We start from the raw sequence: 21,120 nt of genomic DNA on the forward strand, positions 1-21,120 counted from the left end.
CACTGTCAGTTTGCCATTCTGTCTCCCAGGTATTATACGCCTGTAGCACTAATTACTAATTCTATGTGTCCAGCGGTATTATGCGCCTGTGGCACCAATTATGGACATCACTACAGCTTTCTAGATCTTACCCATAGTATTGTCCTTATGCCCGGTTATCCGTCAGGTTACGGATAGATCATGGCGCTCTACCCAGCAGTCAGAAGCTCATATCTCGCTACACACGTTGTTTACCCAGCGGTCCATAACATGACCCTTTCCGTGATCGTTCCAGTGTCTCCGTGCACCGTTCAGCTTTTCCAGTGTGTTCCATGTTTACGCCCTGTGTTTCCAGGTACCTGTCCTCTATCCTACGTGTCAGTGTCCCTGCGTGCTACCTGTCTGTTACAGTGCGCAGGTGCTTTGTCTCTACACTAGTCTTTACCTGTGTGCAGGTGACACCAGTGTGCCAGTGTTTCTTTATGTACTAGTCTTCTTTGGTGTGCTAGTCTTCCTCGTACTTGTCCTCTATTCAGTGGGCCAGCGTTTCTCTAGGCACTGACCTACTCCTGTGTGCCAGCATTCCCCTGTACCTGTCCACTATCCAGTGTGCCAATGTCCGCGTCAGACCTGTGTGCTCCCATACACAGGTGCTTTGGGGATCCTGCCCGCTGTTCAGTGGGCCAGCGTTTTCTACAATACATTTGTTTACTTTGGTGTACCAGGGTTATCACAAGCCCTTACACTACTCAGTGTAACAGGGTTTCTATACGCACCTGTCTACACCACTGTAACAGCGTTGTGTGAACCCTCCCACTGTTTAGGGTGTCAGGTCTCTTCTTGCGCCTGTCAATTTCAGTGTGCTAAAGGGTTTTCTATCAGCCCGCCCACCATCCAGATTGAAGGTTCCATAGACCTGTCCACTTGCTTGTGTGCCAGTGTCTCTATATGTCGGCCCATCTCCCAGAGTGCCAGTAGCCACTATCCAGTGTTTTCTCTATCCACCTACCTACCATCCGGTGTGCTAGTGTTTCCAAAACGTACCCTCTATATTGTGTGAAGCGTTTCTATATGCCCCTGTCTACTACAGTGTCAGAGTGGTTTGAGGAGCCTACCCACTTACCTATGGGTCAGCACTTATCAGAACCAGAAGCTGGATACAGCAACAGGCTTGAGTGCCTTGTTCAGCCTTTCCACTCATCTTTGACCTAGGCGAGAGCTCCATCCAACACTGCCCCATGAGGCGGCCCGCCAGCAGTTGTCGCAGGCAGTGCCAGGATTCAGGGTCGACGATTCTGCCCGCTATCCAAGGGGTTAGCGTTTCTCCAGACCAGAAGCTGGCTACCATAACAGGTATGTGTTGCCCTGCTCACGGCCCAGCGAGTCAAATGTACTACCTCACCTGACGGGTCAGGTATCTCCTTCCTCTTCGACTGAAGCGAGGACTGTGGTCTCCATGGACCCCTAGCTCGGCACGGCAGCAACTGTCATTAGGTTGCCTCCCAGTGACCCGAGGTATTCCCCTACTTCCAACCACTCATCCGGGTTAACAGTAGCGATCGGCAGCCATCTCCTACCTCACACCATACATGTGACAGGATCTTGAGGTAAGGTAGCACGCGACCGTCCGACTGGAGGGTCGTGTGATTCATTCCCCGCAGCAGCCACGGACCCCATGACTCCGCACAGCGGAAACTCTCATTAGTCGCTCCCCGGTGACCCGGGACCTCCTCCTACCTCACACCAGTCATCTATGGTAACCACATCATCTACGGTAACCACGAGGTAAGGTTTTTTCTCTGACAGTAGGTTGACTACGCCATTCTTGAGGCAGCAGTCATTTTGCTTCTCAGACTAGGTAAGCAGGATACGGCTCTGTCCGCCAACCGGTATGTTGTCTGCTTTACTTCCTGCCACCCTCCTCGGGTGGTTCACAGTACTTCTAGTATCCGACCATTGTTTGGCCTAGACCAGCTTTAGCCGCGCCCTTTACTCGGGTTCCGGCCAGGTACTGCATATGTTTAACTCCATAGGTCATTGCTTACATTCTCTCTCTTCCAGATGGAGTTCACACGTTCTCAATCCCTTCACAGATAACAGATGAAGTTATGAACCAGACACAGGATCGTGTAGCAAGTATCGATTCCACGGAGGACCAGTTTCACCAACGGACTTCTGGTATCCTGACAGCCCAGTCACTGGGCTAGCATTTCCGGACCAGCTGTAGGTTCTAAGCATAGTCTTCTGACCATTTTCCGCGACGGAATTCTTCACTTTCCACCTGAGCACTCAACGCTACGGCGAGTAGTCCCCATCTGTTCTGCCAGTTCTACGCTAACACCTAGACAGGACCTGCTTCATTTTCAGGCCAAGAGAGGTCTGCCTCCCCTTTCCTCTCTTGTTGCCATCCTAGATGGCTCGCGGAGATGTGCTAGGTCTCTTCGAAGTCTGTGCCAGACCATTTATCCTCACCTATTTTCGGCCATTTTTTCTCCTTCGTGGTCTCTTCTGGTCGCGATGTGATAACGCGTTTTTCACGTCACTCTTCCGTTTTCCTTGTCTCCTTCCCAGGATAGACGTCTCCCCTCTAGTCGGCTAGTGCTTAGGCCAGTGTCATAGTCCAAGCCTTTCCTTACGAACCTCTTGGAACGGGTTTTTTCTTTTTCCCATCCCAGGTTGTACATCCCAGGTCTGTGCCTATTTTCAGTCGTAGGAGCACCCCCTCATAGGGGGTCCTCCTTCCTGTATTTCTCTTCCGTAGTCATCTAGTACCCGAATCCGGAGTTCGAGTTCCCCCAGTCACACCATCGTAGATGCCCGGATTCTCTTCTACTGTCTGTCATACGAAAGTGGTAGTTGGTTATTGGATTTCCCTTGGCTCCTTAACCTTCTCCTTTTGTCTCTGGTCCTTGCAGGTTCTTTCTGCACTCCTTTACATAGGGGAATTATCTCATGTATTTTTTCCCCGTCTGCAGGCTGTTCCGTCCTCTAGGGTTAGCTCACTTCCCTCGGTTCTGTAGAATCAACAGGTCAGGTCCCCCTATGGCGGAGTTCCCTTACTCTCCCCTCGAGTAACTCGTCTCTTCTCTCAGCCCAACTCACCTGCACACTTTCAGGCAGTTGGTGTTACTTTTTCTTCATTTTACGGCAGTAAAGGTCCAAGGCTCGGTGAGCCTCCGCTTACCTGACACCTATCTCTACCAGGTGCCTTAGCTCCCCCTCTTTTTCTTCCATTCTCAAATGTACCACTAGAGTCAGGTCTCTCCCGTCTTGACCTATTGCTATCAATCGTCTTAGATTCCTAGGTGCAGATTTCAGAGGATGCAACTTTTCCCCTGAGCATCCTATTCCCCGCACATGCGGTTTATACTAGATCTAAGTAATCCCTAGTACTCTTAACTCTTTCCCCCTACCTCGGCTCCTGCCTGGTAGGTATTCCTTACGGTGTCTAGGGCCAGGTTCTGGTCACAGAATCCCGTCTCTGCTAACCCTGTCTTCGGGTTTTTCTCTTCCCACCCTTGGGGACTGCTTTAGGACGTCCCATGGTTTCCTGTGTCCCCCAATGAAGCGATAGAGAAAAGTAGATTTTGGGTACTCACCGTAAAATCTCTTTTTCGGAGCTTTCAATTGGGGGACACAGCACCCGCCCTTTTCTAAGTCTTCAATGGATCCGGAATGTTATAGTTTTCAAGCTTCTCCTCGTACTGCTTTTACACAAACTGATCTCCTCAGCTCCGGTCAGTGGGTGTATACTGCGTGGGAGGAGCCAACTTTTCTTATTTGCATAGTGTCACCTCCTAGTCCCAGCAGCATACACCCATGGTTTCCTGTGTCCCCCAATGAAGGCTCCGAGAAAGAGATTTTACGGTGAGTACCCAAAATCTACTTTTTGTCGTTTCCCCTGTGAAAATGAAAACTATACCGTTATAGCAACATTTTTGAGGTAAAAATGTATTTTTTAATTTTCATAGTTCAACGTTTTAAAATTCTGTAAAGCACCTACGGATTCAAGGTGCTTACTAAACATCTAGATATATTTCCTGAGGGATCTAGTTTCCAAAATGAGGTCACTTGTGGGGGAGCTCCGCAGTTTAGGTACATCAGGGGCTCTCTAAACGTGACATGATGTCTGCTAATGATTCCAGCTAATTTTGCATTCAAAAATCCAAATGGCACTCTTCCCTTCCAAGCCCTACTGTGCACCCAAACAGTAGATTTCTACCACATTTGAGGTATGAGTGTACTCAGGACAAATTGCACAATAAAGTGTATGGGGCATTTTCTCCTGTTATCCTTGTGATAAAAAAAGCTATCTGGTTGAAGTAACAAGTTCGTGGTAAAAATGTATTTATTTTTTTTTCATAGCTCAACATTGCAAAATTCTGTGAAGCACCCGGGGCTTCAAGGTGCTCACCAATAATATACATAAATTCCTTGAGGGTTGTAGTTTCCAAACGGGGGTCACTTGTGGCGGAGCTCCACTATTTAGGCACCTCAGGGGCTCTCCAAATGCAACATGGCGTCTGGTAAAGATTCCAGCTAATTTTTCATTCAAAAAGTCAAACGACGCTGTTTCTCTCCAAGCCCTGACGTGTGCCAAAACAGTAGATTTACACCACATGTGACATATCAACTTACTCAGGAGAAATTGTACAACAAATTGTATCGTGCATTTTCTCATGCTACTTTTGTGAAGAAAAGCTATCTGGTTGAAGCAACAATTTTGTGGTAAAAATGTATTTTTTTAATTTTCACGGCTCAACGTTACAGAATTCTGTGAAGCCCCTGGGGGTTCAAGATGCTCACGAAACATCTATATAAATTCCTTGACGTGTCTAGTTTCCAAAATAGGGTCACTAGTGGGGTAGCTCCGCTGTTTAAGCACCTCAGGACGTCTCCAAACTCCACATGGCGTCCAGTAAGGGTTCCAGCTAATTTTGCATTCAAGAAGTCAAATGGCGCTTCTTCCTTTCTGAGCCCTGCTGTGCGCCCAACCAGTAGGTTTCCATCACATGTGGGGTATCAATATACTCAGGAGAAATTGTATGGTGCATTTTCTCTTGTTACCTTTGTGAAAATGCAAAATTTGGGTCTAAAGCAGGGGTCTCAAACTCAGCTGGGTGTATGGACCGCACATAGAAAAAAAAAATTAGGAGGGCCGCATTCTTTGCAGGCAAAGTGAGTCACATACTGTATCCTGATCACAAGTGGCGAAAGGTAGTTGTTATCAAAAATTAAGGCCACAGATCCTGGTGAGAAGTTGTGAAAACTATTTTTCTTCGGCGCTCCATTGGGAGACCCAGACGATTGGGTGTATAGCTACTGCCTCCGGAGGCCACACAAAGCATTACACTAAAAAGTGTAAGGCCCCTCCCCTTCTGGCTATACACCCCCCGTGGGATCACGGGCTGCTCAGTTTTCAAGCTTTGTGCGAAGGAGGTCAGACATCCACGCATAGCTCCACTGTTTTTAGTCAGCAGCAGCTGCTGACTATGTCGGTTGGAAGAAAAGTGGGCCCAAATGGAGCCCCCAGCATGCTCCCTTCTCACCCCACTTTTGTCGGGTGTTTGTTAAGGTTGAGGTACCCATTGCGGGTACGGAGGCTGGAGCCCACATGCTGTTTTCCTTCCCCATCCCCCCTCAGGGCTCTGGGTGAAGTGGGATCTTACAGGTCTCCAGGCACTGAGACCGGGCTCCATCCACAGACCCAGAGAACCTGCTGGATATGGAGCTGAGTATCGTCAGGGACAGGGTCACGTCTCTTCGGAGAGTGTCCGAACTAGCAGCGCGGTCATCCGAAGCTCCCTTCCTGGTGTTCACCAAGACAAGGTAGTGCTGCGCCCGATCCCAGAGTTTCTCCCTAAGGTGGTATCCCCTTTTCATCACAATCAGGATATCTCCTTACCTTCCTTTTATCCTTATCCATTTCATCGATATGTAATGGCTTTGTTGGATCTGGTGTAGAGCACCCAGAATCTACATTTCCCGCACGGCGTCCCTGCGCCGCTCGGATGCACTCTTTGTCCTTGTCACTGGTCAGCGCAAGGGGTCGCAGGCTGCAAAATCCACCCTGGCTTGATGGATCAAGGAACCAATCCTTGAAGCCTACCGTTCTACTGGGCTTCCGGTTCCATCAGGGCTGAAGGCCCATTCTACCAGAGCCGTGGGTGCGTCCTGGGCATTACGGCACCAGGCTACGGCTCAGCAGGTGTGCCAGGCGGCTACCTGGTCGAGTCTGCACACCTTCACCGAGCATTTTCAGGTGCATGCCTACGCTTAGGCGGATGCCAGCCTAAGTAGATGAGTCCTGCAGGCGGCGGTTGCCTCCATGTAGGGAAGGGCTGTTTTTACAGTCCAATCTTGAGGTATTCATTTACCCACCCAGGGACTGCTTTTGGACGTCCCAATCGTCTGGGTCTCCCAATGGAGCGCCGAAGAAGAAGGGAATTTTGTTACTTACCGTAAATTCCTTTTCTTCTAGCTCCAATTGGGAGACCCAGCACCCGCCCCTGTTTCCTTCGGGATTTTTGGTTTGTTCGGGTACACATGTTGTTCATGTTGAATGGTTTCAGTTCTCCGATGTTCCTTCGGATTGAATTTGTTTAACCAGTTATTGGCTTTCCTCCTTCTTGCTTTTGCACTAAAACTGAGCAGCCCGTGATCCCACGGGGGTGTATAGCCAGAAGGGGAGGGGCCTTACACTTTTTAGTGTAATGCTTTGTGTGGCCTCCGGAGGCAGTAGCTATACACCCAATCGTCTGGGTCTCCCAATTGGAGCTAGAAGAAAAGGAATTTACGGTAAGTAACAAAATTCCCTTCTTTTTGCCTTTATTCTTACACTTGGAAACACGTACTGTAGCAGATGGTGTTCCTCGATGGTGTGGATGGCTGCACTTGAATTATTGCCAAATTGTGGACATGATGACCCTCCCTCTGGAGGTGTAGTTTGTGCAACCACTATGTTATTAACTTCTTCCTCCTTCTCCTACGCCGCCTTGTTCTAACGAACCCATGACATGTCTGGTGACAATGCCATAAGTACAGCATTACACAGCTTGCTCTTATATTCATGCATTTTTTTTATCCCGCTCCAGTGGCAAAAGTAGCGCTGGTATGTGGTTTTTGTAGAGTTGGTCAAGCAGTTGCCACCCAGTAATCACCACTGGTCAAAATCCTTGCAACTCGAGAGTCGTTCTTCAGGCACAACAGCATGTATTGACTCGTGTAACTGGCCTTCATACAGGACGATCACGGGGTGTGCCGGCCAATCACAGCCATGCCAATACTTGCCAATACCAGAGCCTAAAGGCCGCTTTACATGCAACGACATCGCTAACGAGATGTTAGGGTCACGGAATTCATGACGCACGACGTCGTTGCGTGTGACACATACGAGCGACTGCTAACGATGCAAAATACTCACCAAATCGTTGATTGCTGACATGTCGTCCATTTCCCAAATATCGTTGCTGATTTTGGATGCAGATTGTTTGTCGTTCCTGAGGCAGCACACATCGCTACGTGTGACACCGCAGGAACAACGAACAACACCGTACCTGGGTCCTCCGGCAACAAGGTGGGCGTGACTTTCATGTGGCTGCTCTCCGCCCCTCCGCTTCTATTAGACGCCTGATGTGTGACGTCGCTGTGACGCCGCAAGAACCGCCCCCTTAGAAAAGAGGCTGTTCGCCGGCCACAGCGACGTCGTTAGGAAGGTATGTGTGATGGGTAGTAGCGATTTTGTACGCCACGGGCAGCGATTTGCCCGTGGCGCACAAACGACAAGGGCGGGTGCGAACGCTAGCGACATTGCTAGCGATGTCGCAGCGTGTAAAGCTCTCTTAAGAGCTTACTGATTGGCTGCTCTGCAACTTTTTAACAAGCTTTATTCGGCTGACAAACCCGAACAGGAAACAGACATACAGGCAAAAGTCTGTGTTCCGTGTTTAGCACCTGACACATGGTGTTCGGTACAGACACCAAGCTTTTACAGTTCGGATTCGCTCACCCCTACTTATGATAAGTCAGGGTCATGCCGGGAAAAAAACACGTCTCCAGAGAGGAAATTCTGGTAACGTCTCCTTAGATTTATCATAAATAATAACGTACACTTTACAAGGTAATATCTCTGCAAAGTAAATGAGAAATTGAAGGGGTTGTTCCCTTTCAAATAATTTTCGGTCCCAGCTGCATTCACATATAGTAGAAAAAATATTTGGTCATTCTGTGAATCTTGTTATATATAATTAATGTTTCAATAATAATAGAATTTCTCAGCAGATTTAACTGTATAAAAGTGTGAAAGCTACAAGAAAACGTAATATAGAAAATGTAATATATCACCTGTGTCTGAATATTTTTGGTAATAAATTATGGACCTGGGTTTATAAAAAAATTGGTATATGCATAGGAGCCTGTAAGTTTGCATATCCTTAGTGGTAGGTGACTACTCCAGGCTCATACTCCAGTATATCCTATTCAGCTTGGCTCAAGGCAATATCAGTCTTAGCACACTGATGTACCCTGGTAGCTGGTGGAATCACACATTACAGGTGTAACTGAAAGAAGATTGTTGATTACATACCGTACATTTTAGGCTGCTTTCACACATCCGGTTTTTCCTGTGCTGCACAATCCGGCACTTTGCAGAAAAAATGCAACCGTTTTTTGGCCGGCGGTTGCGTTTTTTTTTGCATAGACTTACATTAGTGCCGTATTGTGTCGCATGGGCTTGCGTTCCGTCCGGTTTTTGCCGCATGCGGCAGATTTAGCCGATGCGGCGGCGAGATGGAACATTGCCTGGCAGTTTTTTTTGTCCGGCAAAAAAAAAACGCATCGCGACGCATCCGACCGATGCGGCGCGATTTGCAATGCATGCCTATAGACGCCGCATGCGGCGTCCTGCGGCAAACACCGCATCCGGCCTCTGCATGCGTTTTTTTTCCACTGCATGCTCAGTAGCCTGCCGCAAGCGTCAAAAATCGGACAGGCCGCGTGTAAAAAACTTATGCAAAGGATGCGGTTTTGTCGCCGCATCCGTTGCATAGGTTTTAGAGCCGGATTGGCCGGCTCTGCTAAAACCGGAGGTGGGAAAGCAGCCTTAGGCCTCTTTCACACATCCATTTTTAGCAATCAGGCACAATCCGGCGAATTGCGGATAAAACGGATCTGGTGCCGGATCTGTTTTTTTCCTCATAGACTTGTATTATCGCTGGATTGTGCCACATGGCCTCGCGTTTCATACGGCGTGCGCCGGATCTGGCTAAATTTGTCTGTGCGGTCACCGGAAGGACCGTCCCAAGCAACGTTTTTTGTGACCAGCCGAAAAAACAGAAGGAGACGGATCCGGCGCCGTACGTCTTTTTTTTACAATGGAAGGCTATGGGCGCCAGATCCGTCGTCATCTGTAAAAAGCCAAAATCAGGCGACGGATCCATTTTTTGTTTGTGGCTAAGCCAACAACTTGTGTAAAATTCACGTCTGGTCTCCCTCTCTCTCCCTCTCTCTCTCTCTCTCTTTCTCTCTCTCTCATCCAGGATGGGTTGCACCTTTAAAATGCATAGGAAAAAGAAAATAAAAATGCTAAGACGGATCCATTTTTGTACTGAATCCATCACATCACTTTTGCTACAATCTTCGACGGATCCGTCACATCAGGCACACACCAGATTGTGCCTGACGGCAAAAAACTGATGTGTGAAAGTAGCCTTAATGGAAATCATGTGCTATCTGTACTGGTGGCATTGACAGTGGGAAGCAGCATAATTTAGGATTACCTATAAACCTTGGGTGTAACGTCTGTACTATCGGTAGAATGATCGGAACAGAGTTCTCATCTTTTCAGCTCGGGAACGTCTGTAATTGAGATTGGTATTTTTTTTTCCCAGTAGGAAATGTGTTTTGTCAGTAATGCTCTAGTAATGTTTATTATGCAGTAACATCAGTATACCATGTATTTAGTATCATTTTTGGTGATTTCTTCTAGACTATTTAGAATTTGCCATAGATATCAAGATATTTATTAATACGATTATAAAGCCTTTTGCAGTGTGAAATTAGTATACAGCCTTTTTCGCCATTGCCTACACAATCTTGTAAAACATATGCATTACAATTCTTTCACCTCTTTCTTGGCTTTCCACAGTCTAATCTTGTAATGTTGTGACTCCAGAACATTGAGAACCAGCAACCAGAGGCCATGGATTAGGATATGTTACCTGTACAATTTCTGTGTCACTTTAAGATTGAATACTACCACCTGTTCTGAATGGTGCATTATTTCAGTGTGTAGGGTGAGTATAGCTAGTTACTAGTAATAGTGTTGTTAGTGTAAGAATATTGTGCATATTGTCCTGATGAATATTTGTCACTATTATGTATAGTACCATTTCTGACAGTTACTGTGTCTATTCTATTATTGCTTATTATTATGCCAACTGTTTTCCATGTATCAACTAGATTAATGCCAAGCATTGTGTATTAACTGTTATACTGATATATACCACCAATAGTTGTTCACGGTTGTATATATTCTATGGGGGAACATTCCTCCTTGTCGAGATTGGTAACTGGTTTAAGGAGACCTATAAGCCATACAGTGCTCCCTCTGCGAATGTAAATCTGTAAATAGCCTCTTCAGAGAATACATGGAGTTAAACTATAGAGCTACCTATTGGACATAGCACTCCTAAAAGTCAATATCAACCCTCTAACAAGCCTTGCCACATGACTTAGGATAAGTCCCCCTACACATTGTAATTGATTGACAGAGGTCCCGAACTAGCCTGGTGACCAGAAGGCAGAGAGAACAGGTACAATTAAAGGGAACCTGTCACCAGATCTGTCCCTTGTAAACTGTGGCTACCACCAACATGGTCTTATATATGTACGATATTCTAGAATGTTTTTTATAAGTGCCCAGACCGCTCTATAAAACATAAAAAAACAGCTTTTATTATACTCACCTGCGAGGCGGTCAGGTCCGATGGGCGTCACTGGTCTCAGTCCAGCGCCTCCTCTCTTCCTTCCATCCCCGTCCTCCTTCTCCACTCTGTGTGGATGACGCGTCCTACATCATCCACACAGAGGCCTCAATTACGCTCCTGCACATGTGCACATATATCTGCCCTGCTGAAGACTGATCAAAGTATTGTAGTGCTCATGCGCAAGTGATCTTTGACCTTTCCCCGCACCTGCACATTATATTACTTTGCTCTGCCCTCAGCAGGGCAGAGAGAAGAGCGCATGCGCAGGAGCATAATTTAGGTCTCTGTGTGGATGACGTATGTATGTGTCATCCACATGGAGTTGGGAAGGAGGACAGCGATGGAAGGAAGAAAGAAAGCGCCGGACCGAGACCAGCGACATCCATCGAACCCGACTGCCCTGCAGGTGTCTATAATAAAAGTTTATTCTTATGTTACGCAGTGCAGCCTGGACACTTATATACAACATTCTAGAATACTGTATACAGTTAGGTCCAGAAATATTTGGACAGTGACACAATTTTCGCAAGTTGGGCTCTGCATGCCACCACATTGGATTTGAAATGAAACTTCTACAGCAGAATTCAAGTGCAGATTGTAACGTTTAATTTGAAGGTTTGAACAATAATATCTGATAGAAATTGTAGGAATTGTACACATTTCTTTACAAACACTCCACATTTTAGGAGGTCAAAAGTAATTGGACAAATAAACCAAACCCAAACAAAATATTTTTATTTTCAATATTTTGTTGCGAATCCTTTGGAGGCAATCACTGCCTTAAGTCTGGAACCCATGGACATCACCAAACGCTGGGTTTCCTCCTTCTTAATGCTTTGCCAGGCCTTTACAGCTGCAGCCTTCAGGTCTTGCTTGTTTGTGGGTCTTTCCGTCTTAAGTCTGGATTTGAGCAAGTGAAATGCATGCTCAATTGGGTTAAGATCTGGTGATTGACTTGGCCATTGCAGAATGTTCCACTTTTTTGCACTCATGAACTCCTGGGTAGCTTTGGCTGTATGCTTGGGGTCATTGTCCATCTGTACTATGAAGCGCCATCCGATCAACTTTGCGGCATTTGGCTGAATGTGGGCTGAAAGTATATCCCTGTACACTTCAGAATTCATCCGGCTACTCTTGTCTGCTGTTATGTCATCAATAAACACAAGTGACCCAGTGCCATTGAAAGCCATGCATGCCCATGCCATCACATTGCCTCCACCATGTTTTACAGAGGATGTGGTGTGCCTTGGATCATGTGCCGTTCCCTTTCTTCTCCAAACTTTTTTCTTCCCATCATTCTGGTACAGGTTGATCTTTGTCTCATCTGTCCATAGATACTTTTCCAGAACTGAGCTGGCTTCATGAGGTGTTTTTCAGCCTGTCTATTTTTGGAATTGATGAATGGTTTGCATCTAGATGTGAACCCTTTGTATTTACTTTCATGGAGTCTTCTCTTTACTGTTGACTTAGAGACAGATACACCTACTTCACTGAGAGTGTTCTGGACTTCAGTTGATGTTGTGAACGGGTTCTTCTTCACCAAAGAAAGTATGCGGCGATCATCCACCACTGTTGTCATCCGTGGACGCCCAGGCCTTTTTGAGTTCCCAAGCTCACCAGTCAATTCCTTTTTTCTCAGAATGTACCCGACTGTTGATTTTGCTACTCCAAGCATGTCTGCTATCTCTCTGATGGATTTTTTCTTTTTTCTTTGTCGCTCCATTGGGAGACCCAGACAATTGGGTGTATAGCTTCTGCCTCTGGAGGCCACACAAAGTAATTACACTTTAAAAAGTGTAACCCCTCCCCTCTGCTATACACCCTCCCGTGCATCACGGGCCCCTCAGTTTTTTGCTTTGTGTTGAAGGAGGCACACATTCACGAAAGCTCCACGTTTTAGTCAGCAGCAGCTGCTGACTTTATCTGATGGAAGAAAAGAGGGCCCCTATGGGGCCCCCGGCATGCTCCCTTCTCACCCCACTCAGGTCGGCGGTGTTGTTAAGGTTGAGGTACCCATTGCGGGTACACAGGCTGGAGCCACATGCCGCTTTCCTTCCCCATCCCTTAGGGGCTCTGGGGAAGTGGGATCCTATCCGGTCATCCAGACACTGGGACCGGTCTCCCTCAGCAGCCCCTGGGGGAATCTGCCGGACAGGAGACGGAGTATCGTCAGGGACATGGCCCTGCATCCACAGGTACTCTGTGTCCCCGTTGAGACGGCGCATAAAGCACCTTGGGCCCAGACGCTGCAGCGACTGCGGCATGGGTATGGGTCCGGGACTACCGCGCCGACCGTGCACTGCTGGCCGGCCGCGGTTTTAACTTTAGTCCCCGGCTTTTGCGGCCTAGTATAGTATTCTCCTGCCCCCAGGCCTGCCAGTCAGGCAAAAGGGCGGGACGGTCGGTATGACGCCGACAGTGAGGGCTGGAGTACACTGAGCTGTCCTCCGCCCCCCTCACTACTCACGCTGGGGCACCAGATTCCCGCACTTTTGTGACTACGCCCACGCCTCCCTCCTCCTCTGAGAACGCCGTCAGCCATTTTTTCAGCACATTCTGCGGTGGAGAACTTCTGGCTGCAGCTGAGGGAGACCTGGGGCAGGGAATCTGGTGGCCACACAGAGCGGTTGGTAGCCACACCGGTCTGCCGGTGCTGGACCCCCCAGAGTGCCGAACTGTATATATATATATCTTTTGTGTATACATTTGCTGGTTCGGCTGTACTGTTAACTTGAGGCTATATATATCCCTCAGTGATCACGGTGATCCCTTACTTATCTCTTGGAGGACAACAACATGTCGTCCGCAAAGAGCAAGGGTACCAAGGCACAGGCTTTTTTTGCAACCTGTACCTCATGTGCGGCTATGCTACCTGCAGGTTCCACCTACCCTCATTGTGTGCAATGCTCGGCCCCTGTGACACTCACTCAGCCGGAGCCTCAGGCACTGGTGGGACCCCCGGCTCAGGTAGAGACACCGGTTCCCACTGTCCAGGTGACAGGGACAGAGTTTGCAGTTTTGGCTGACAAACTGTCTGAGTCGCTTTCACAGTCCATGGCTCAGTCTATGGACAAATGGTCTGCTAAGATACTAGAAGCCTTGCAGTCCAGACCAACAACACAGATGCAGGGCGCTGTGCGTTCTTCGTCCCCAGGTCCCCCTCAGTTGGCGCAGCAATCTGCCCCTGAGGTGACACATAGGTCCCACGGTGAGGACTCCGACTCGGACCGCAGTCCCAGACGGTGAAGCGGGCTCGCTGGGGACCCTCCTCCACTTCATCACGCTGCTCAGGGTCTCAGCATGAGGACTCTCTAGAGGATGAAGAGGAAGGCGCAGCTCAGGGCTCAGACCCTGACGGTGCTCTCAATCTACATACACCTGAAGGGGACGCCATAGTAAATGACCTTATAGCGTCCATCAACCAGGTGCTAGAAATTTCTCCTCCAACTCCAACTGTAGAGGAGGCGGCTTCACAGCAGGAGAAACACCAGTTTCGTTTTCCCAAACGTACACGGAGTGCCTTTTTCGATCACTCTAATTTCAGGGATGCTGTCCAGAAGCACAGAGCATACCTGGACAAGCGTTTTACTAAGCGCCTTAATGACACACGTTATCCCTTCCCCCCGGAAGTAGTGAAGGGTTGGGCTCAGTGTCCAAAAGTGGATCCTCCAGTCTCTAGGCTGGCGGCCAGATCTGTGGTTTCAGTGGCAGATGGCTCATCGCTCAAGGATGCCACTGACAGGCAGATAGAGCTCATGATGAAATCCATCTATGAAGCCATAGGAGCATCTTTTGCTCCGGCATTCGCGGCAGTATGGGCGCTCCAAGCTATCTCAGCTTGTCTGTCTGAGATTACTGCGGTCACACGCACCGCTACTCCGCAGGTTGTGTCTCTGACTTCTCAGGCGTCGGCTTTTTCGTCCTACGCCATGAACGCCGTCCTGGACTCGGTGAGCCGTTCAGCGGTAGCATCCGCCAATTCGGTGGCAGTCCGCAGAGCCATGTGGCTACGTGAATGGAAGGCAGACTCTGCCTCCAAGAAATTCTTAACCGGTTTGCCATTTTCTGGCGACCGTTTGTTTGGCGAGCAATTGGACGAAATTATTAAACAATCCAAGGGAAAGGACTCGTCCTTACCCCAGTCTAAACAAAACAAACCTCAACAGCGAAAGTTTCAATCGAGGTTTCAGTCCTTTCGGCCTTCGGCCAAGTCACATTCCTCCACGTCAAACAGGTCGGAGAAGGGCCAGAGGAACCCTTCTGCATGGCGGTCTAAGTCACGGCCTAAAAAGACCGCCGGAGGCACCGCCACCAAGGCGGCCTCTTCATGACTCTCGGCCTCCCCAAACCGCATCCTCGGTCGGTGGCAGGCTCTCCCGCTTTTGCGACGCCTGGTGGCCACATGTCCAAGACCGATGGGTGAGAGACATTCTGTCTCACGGTTACAGGATAGAGTTCAGCTCTCGTCCTCCAACTCGTTTCTTCACAACATCTCCGCCCCCAGAGCGAGCCGCTGCACTTTTTCAGGCGGTGAATGCTCTGAAGGCAGAAGGAGTGGTGATTCCCGTTCCCCCTCAGGAACATGGTCACGGCTTCTACTCCAACTTGTTTGTGGTGCCAAAAAAGGACGGATCTTTCCGTCCCGTTCTAGACCTCAAACTGCTCAACAAGCATGTCAGCACCAGAAGGTTTCGGATGGAATCTCTCCGCTCGGTCATCGCCTCAATGTCACAAGGAGACTTCCTAGCATCAATAGACATCAAGGATGCTTATCTCCATGTGCCGATCGCACCCGAACATCAACGCTTCTTGCGTTTCGCCATTGGGGACGAACACCTTCAGTTCGTGGCACTGCCTTTCGGCTTGGCGACAGCCCCACGGGTCTTCACCAAGATCATGGCAACAGTGGTGGCGGTCCTACACTCTCAGGGCCACTCGGTGATCCCTTACTTAGACGATCTCCTAGTCAAGGCACCCTCCTGGGTGGCTTGCCAGCACAGCCTGACCATTGCCCTGGAGACTCTCCAGAGGTTCGGGTGGATCATCAATTTCCCAAAGTCAAAATTGACACCGACCCAATCCCTGACTTACCTCGGGATGGAGTATCATACTCTGTCAGCGATAGTGAAGCTTCCGCTGGACAAACAGCGTTCACTACAGACAGGGGTCCAATCTCTTCTTCGGGGTCAGTCACACTCTTTGAGACGCCTTATGCACTTCCTAGGGAAGATGGTGGCAGCAATGGAAGCAGTTCCCTTTGCGCAGTTTCATCTGCGTCCACTTCAGTGGGACATTCTCCGCAAATGGGACAAGAGGTCGACGTCCCTCGACAGGAACGTTTCCCTGTCAAGAGCAGCCAAAACCTCCCTTCAGTGGTGGCTTCTTCCCACTTCTTTGTCGAAGGGAAAATCCTTCCTGCCCCCATCCTGGGCTGTGGTCACGACAGACGCGAGCCTGTCAGGGTGGGGAGCGGTCTTCCTCCACCACAGGGCTCAGGGAACCTGGACTCCGACGGAGTCCTCCCTGCAGATCAATGTTCTGGAGATAAGGGCAGTGTATCTAGCCCTACAGGCGTTCCAGCGGTGGCTGGAGGGCAGACAGATCCGAATACAATCAAACAACGCCACGGCGGTCACATACATCAACCACCAGGGCGGAACACGCAGTCGTCAAGCATTCCAAGAAGTTCGGCGGATTCTGCTGTGGGCGGAAGCCACAGCCTCCACCATCTCCGCAGTTCACATCCCGGGCGTAGAAAACTGGGAAGCAGACTTTCTCAGTCGCCAGGGCATGGACGCAGGGGAATGGTCTCTTCACCCGGACGTGTTTCAAGAGATCTGTTGCCGCTGGGGAACGCCGGACGTCGATCTAATGGCGTCTCGGCACAACAACAAAGTCCCGGCATTCATGGCACGGTCTCAGGATCACAGGGCGCTGGCGGCAGATGCGTTAGTTCAGGACTGGTCGCAGTTTCGACTACCTTATGTATTTCCCCCTCTGGCACTACTGCCCAGAGTGTTACGCAAGATCAGGTCCGACTGCAGCCGCGCCATCCTCGTCGCTCCAGACTGGCCGAGGAGGTCGTGGTACCCGGATCTGTGGCACCTCACGGTGGGGCAACCGTGGGCACTCCCAGACCGACCAGACTTGCTGTCTCAAGGGCCATTTTTCCATCTGAATTCTGCGGCCCTCAACCTGACTGTGTGGCCATTGAGTCTTGGCTCCTAGCGTCATCAGGGTTATCTCAAGATGTCATTGCCACCATGAGACAGGCCAGGAAATCAACGTCCGCCAAGATCTACCACAGGACTTGGAAGATCTTCTTAGCCTGGTGCTCGGATAGGGGTTTTGCTCCCTGGCCGTTTGCATTGCCCACTTTTCTTTCCTTTCTTCAATCAGGATTGGACAAGGGTTTGTCTCTCGCCTCTCTCAAGGGACAAGTGTCGGCGCTTTCAGTGTTTTTTCAAAAGCGTCTAGCCAGACTCTCGCAGGTCCGCACGTTCCTGCAGGGAGTTTGCCACATAGTCCCACCTTACAAGCGTCCGCTAGAACCCTGGGATCTTAACAAGGTGCTGACGGCTCTCCAGAAGCCACCTTTCAAGCCGATGCGGGAGATCTCTCTATCTCGCCTTTCACAGAAAGTGGCCTTCCTAGTGGCAGTCACTTCACTTAGGAGAGTGTCTGAGCTAGCAGCGCTGTCATGCAAAGTCCCCTTCCTGGTCTTTCACCAGGATAAGGTGGTCCTGCGTCCGGTCCCGGAATTTCTCCCCAAGGTGGTATCCCCTTTTCATCTCAATCAGGATATCTCCTTGCCTTCTTTTTGCCCTCATCCAGTTCACCAATGTGAAAAGGATTTGCACTTGTTAGACCTCGTGAGAGCGCTCAGAATCTACATTTCTCGCACGGCGCCCCTGCGCCGTTCGGATGCGCTCTTTGTCCTTGTCGCTGGCCAGCGTAAGGGGTCTCAGGCTTCCAAGTCAACCTTGGCTAGGTGGATCAAGGAACCGATTCTTGAAGCCTACCGTTCATCGGGGCTTCAGATTCCTTCAGGGCTTAAAGCCCATTCTACCAGGGCCGTAGGCGCGTCCTGGGCTTTGCGGCACCAGGCTACGGCTCAGCAGGTGTGTCAGGCGGCTACCTGGTCGAGTCTGCACACCTTCACAAAACACTATCAGGTGCATGCCTATGCTTCGGCAGAGGCTAGCCTAGGTAGGCGAGTCCTTCAGGCGGCAATTGCCCACCTGTAAGAGGGGGCCGGTTTCCGGCTCTTTTTATCGAGGTATTTTGTTACCCACCCAGGGATTGCTTTTGGACATCCCAATTGTCTGGGTCTCCCAATGGAGCGACAAAGAAGAAGGGAATTTTGTTTACTTACCGTAAATTCCTTTTCTTCTAGCTCCTATTGGGAGACCCAGCACCCGCCCCTGTTCCCTTCGGGCTGTTGTTCTTTTGTGTACACATGTTGTTCATGTTCAATTGTTCTTTTGGTTAATGGTTCAGTTCTCCGAACATCCTTCGGATTGAATTTACCTTAGACCAATTTATAAGTTTCCTCCTTCCTGCTTTGGCACCAAAACTGAGGGGCCCGTGATGCACGGGAGGGTGTATAGCAGAGGGGAGGGGTTACACTTTTTAAAGTGTAATTACTTTGTGTGGCCTCCAGAGGCAGAAGCTATACACCCAATTGTCTGGGTCTCCCAATAGGAGCTAGAAGAAAAGGAATTTACGGTAAGTAAACAAAATTCCCTTCTTTTCAGCCTCAGGATATTCTGCTTCACCTCAATTGAGAGTTCCTTAGACCGCATGTTGTCTGGTCACAGCAACAGCTTCCAAATGCAAAACCACACACCTGTAATCAACCCCAGACCTTTTAACTACTTCATTGATTACAGGTTAAGTCCCTTGAGAGTCCCTTGTCCAATTACTTTTGGTCCCTTGAAAAAGAGGAGGCTATGCATTACAGAGCTATGATTCCTAAACCCTTTCTCCGATTTGGATGTGAAAACTCTCATATTGCAGCTGGGAGTGTGCACTTTCAGCCCATATTATATATAGAATTGTATTTCTGAACATGTTTTTGTAAACAGCTAAAATAACAAAACTTGTGTCACTGTCCAAATATTTCTGGCCCTGACTGTATAAGAGCATACTGGTGGTAGCCACGGTTTATAAGGGACAAATCTGGTAACAGGTTCCCGTTAAAGTGAATCAATCATTATAAACATCTGCAGGTGTCTTTTTAGTATTTCAGCCTCTGTCACACAAGCATTCAGTTTTGCTATACAGTAGAGCTGTGAGAGCTACAGCTGTTTATGTGTTTGTAATGAGACCAAGTTAGGTTCTACCTTTCCTTTCTGTGTTAGTTACATCCCACCTGGTTTTCTTTATCGTTCCTTATGGGAGACCCAAACCATGGGTGTATAGCTTCTGCCTCCGGAGGACACACAAAGTACTACACTAAAAGTGTAGCTCCTCCCTCCGAGCATATACACTCCCCGGATGACAAATCCAACCAGTTCAATGCTTTGTGTTCAGGAGGTCACACACACACATGCATCCTCTGATTTTTGATTTTTGATTTCAAAGATTTGGAAGAAAAGCGGGTCCAATCTGGACTCCCGGCATGTCCCTTCTCACCCCACTGTGACGGCGGTGTTGTTAAGGTTGATTTCAGGGCTGGAGCCTTCACATGCCGCGCTCCTTCGCCATCCCTTGGGGCTCTGGTTTGAAGTGGGAGCCATCACGGTTCTCACTGCTTTGCAGGAGACCGGTCTCCATCCGCAGCCCTGTTCAGGATCCTGCCGGACGGAGCGATGACCCCCCAGGGACCTGGCACCTGCGTCTCAAGCTAAGTACTGAGACGTTATTACCACAGAAAGTGGTCTTTCTAGGGGTCCCTTGTACTTTATTTGTGGGGGAGAATGTGTTATATGTATGTTTTAACATTTCCGGCCGGTTCTCCAGTTTTCACTGGAGAACCGCGCCGATGGTGCCTGCACGCTGGCCGCATGTTTAAATCTAGGCCCCGGCTTCGCCTGAGGCCTAGTTTCGATTCTATGTCAGTCAGTGCAGTGAGACAGGGTGGCTCCGCCCACCGGCTGCCCAGCACAGGGAAGGGACACTCCTCACTGAGGAAAGATTCCCTCCCCTGTATGCCTCATTTGCCCTCCGTCCTGCTCTCAGAGTAGGCCCCGCCCCCTCTCCTCGCTGTGGACTCAGCGTTCTAGGGCACAGAGATCAATGTCTGCAAACACATTGTGACAAATGGGGGCCTGGGACAGAGCCCCCAGTTCTGGGGGATCTGGAGGGCACAGAGATGCCCCTATGTTAAACAGTCTGGCAAGCCACAACCTCCGGTTGTGCAGCTGCTTATACACTCTGTTTATATACTCTGCTGGGGTTTTTTTTTTTTTCCGAAAAGCCCCCACTTCTGGGGAATCTGGAGCAGAGATGTTATGTTAAACGGTCTGGCAAGCCACAACCTCTGGTTGTGCTGCTGCTTATATACTCTGTTTATATACTCTGCTGGGGGTCTTTCTGGACAGAGCCCCCACTTCTGCAGCATGTCTCATATCAGTGCAGGGCTGCAAGGCTGTTTTTTATTATGCACCGCATGTTGACTCGTACTGTCTGTAACCGAGCACATAACCACATTGTGATGCCTGCTCTGACATAGTGGTGCCTCTGCCTGGAGGCTTATCCCCAGTGGTCCCTCCGGCTGCTCCGGCTCCGGGGTAGAATCCCTCTCTCCAGGGGACAGCTGTCCCGGACACGGCTGAGCATGCATCAGCCCCCTTCTCAGGGCGCTTCTGCTGCTATGGCTCGCTCAGCAAAGCTCACAGAGGATTCTTCATCTGGGAGCCCGTCCTCCTAAAATGGAGACGCAGGGTCCCCTTTCCCTCCTCGCCCCGCGGCTCTGGTTCACGAGCTGACTCGCAGGACAAGGAGGATGCCTTACTGGGGGCTCGGACGCTCTCCATGTACCCCATTGATCTGTCCGAAAGTGACGCAGATGCTAATGATTTGATTGCGTCCATTATATTTGTACTGGACCTCAATCCGCCTGTATCAGGGGAGCACCCCTCTTTGGCAGAAAAGCATCAGTATACCTTGCCTAAGAGAACAAGGAGTGTGTTCCTTATCCACTCCAGCATTC

The 21,120-nt window shown here is 49.4% G+C and overlaps 1 protein-coding gene across 5 annotated transcripts in view; it reads left to right on the forward strand.

The window, feature by feature from the left end:
- The window catches only part of LOC142256096 (tumor necrosis factor receptor superfamily member 27-like), a 145,222-nt gene that overhangs the window by 23,695 nt on the left and 100,407 nt on the right, over positions 1-21,120 (forward strand). For all 5 annotated transcript variants that reach the window (XM_075327618.1, XM_075327621.1, XM_075327620.1 and 2 more), the window contains exon 2: positions 10,124-10,271. The gene's annotated coding sequence lies outside the window, so the exon portion shown is untranslated. The remainder of the gene's footprint in view (positions 1-10,123; positions 10,272-21,120) is intronic.

Source organism: Anomaloglossus baeobatrachus, chromosome 11, assembly GCF_048569485.1.
Source record: "Anomaloglossus baeobatrachus isolate aAnoBae1 chromosome 11, aAnoBae1.hap1, whole genome shotgun sequence".
Lineage (NCBI taxonomy): Eukaryota > Metazoa > Chordata > Amphibia > Anura > Aromobatidae > Anomaloglossus > Anomaloglossus baeobatrachus.